Genomic DNA, 1,978 nt, shown 5'->3' on the forward strand with positions numbered 1-1,978 from the left:
AACTAAACAAAACAATCTCCATCTTCATTTATTACAAATATCACTCACTATCTACAGCCCTATATATTATATCCCCACCACATCCATATCATAATAATAATAATAACTCATAAAAGTCAAGGAAAGGAGGATAATGAGCATGAGACATGGTATTCAAGCCCTGAACCATTCCCACTCTTTGAATACCATTATTATTACCATTAATATCATCATCATCATTAGTAGTATTATTATTATTATTATTATTATTATTACTATTCCTTTGCATGCAAAGAATATTCTTATCAAACTCCAACTTTCTTGGAATAACCCTAGCTCTACAAACAGGACAAAAAGAAGACCTCTCAAGCAACCATTCATCAATGCAAGCCTTATGAAACAAGTGTTTGCATTGAGGAATCACTCTCACTTCATCTTCTTTCTGGTATTCTCCTAAATAAATTGAACATGATTCCTTCTCTTTCTCATCATCAACAGTCTCTTTGATCAACACTGGAATGGCTTGCACTTGCGCCATGCGCACCGGATCTCGTTGTACATGATCATTGCTTCTTCTTCTTCTTGTTGTTGTTGTTATTGATGGTGGTTGGATGAAACGGCGAAGACATTGCCAGATGGAGTTGAGGATGAGGTATGTGATGATGAGGAAGAGGAAAATGGTGAAGAGAATGCCGATGGTTTTGTTGAGATTGTTGGGTTCTGGATCTGTGATTGAGAGTTGTCGCCGGTGGTGATGGTTATTTGCTTCCATTGTTTTTTTTTTCTTGTTTTTTTCAAGATGGTGAGTTAGGGTTTTTAAGATGAAGGATTTTTGGGGGTCCTTTATTTAGTTGGTATTTGCTTATATGCTTTTTAACTTAATTAAGTTTAAATTGTTTTTGTTAAAAAATTATGATTTTATTTCGAATAGGGATAGAATGGAATAAGGAATGAGTGGGAATTATATATATAAAGTTAGATAAAAATTCAAATAAGGAAAATTTAAAAAAATGAGGATAAGGATTTGAAAAGAGAGTTAAAATAAATCAAGTCAATGATGAAAAGGATAATGATCAATTTGGAAAAAATAAAAAATGAAATAGAAGATAATATGAAAAAAAAAAATTTAAAAATGGGGAAAAAAGATAATGATGAAAAAATTAATTAAAATTTAAAATGATAAAGAAATTCAAAATTACAATCCTAATCTTCGCCAACAAAAATTTAGGGAACCAAGGAAATTAAAAAGTAGAGACACAGGTGAATATCAAATAAAGAGATTAAGAGGAGATGAAAACACATAGAGAAAGAACGGAGGTGAGAAAAAAATAGACTACAAATATTGTTGGAATCCGACAACAAGGTAATTAAGTTGTGTTCTTCTCCTTCTCTTTGATAAAATGCAGGGATTTTTTCACAAAGATTTAAATTAATATATATATTAAGAAAAAATAAAATAAAAAAAATAATATATTGATATATTAATTGTTGACTTGTTAATTGTAAAAAAATTGATATTTTGAAATTAAAATATATATATATATATATATATATAACAAAACAAAATTTAAAAAAGAGAAAAAGAAAGAAAAGAAAAAATCTCCAGCCGCCCGACGGAGGATATGGGAGAATTGTTGGCTAAAACCATTTGTTGGCCCAAACACATTCTCAAATTTCTTCACCAACATGGAAGAGCAAGGATGACAGTTATTCATGTGTGTCATGACTTGGTGGTAGATGGAGAGAGTTAGTAAATTTCTTCTATTTTTGTCGTGGTTTTTTTCCCTAATTTAAAGGTTTTCCACGTAATATCTTTGAGTCTTTTATTTTTCAGCATTATTCTTATTTATTTTGCTACGGTACCGCTATATCCGGTAATACATTTACTAACAAAATATGAGATAAATATCAACGTTGAATAGAAGTAGAAGGATCATATATAGAGGCCTAACCTTAATATTGCCTTGGTTTGGGTACGCCAAGTGTCTTTTGTTAACAG

This window comes from Dioscorea cayenensis, chromosome 1 (genome assembly GCF_009730915.1).
Source record: "Dioscorea cayenensis subsp. rotundata cultivar TDr96_F1 chromosome 1, TDr96_F1_v2_PseudoChromosome.rev07_lg8_w22 25.fasta, whole genome shotgun sequence".
Classification (NCBI taxonomy): Eukaryota; Viridiplantae; Streptophyta; class Magnoliopsida; order Dioscoreales; family Dioscoreaceae; genus Dioscorea; species Dioscorea cayenensis.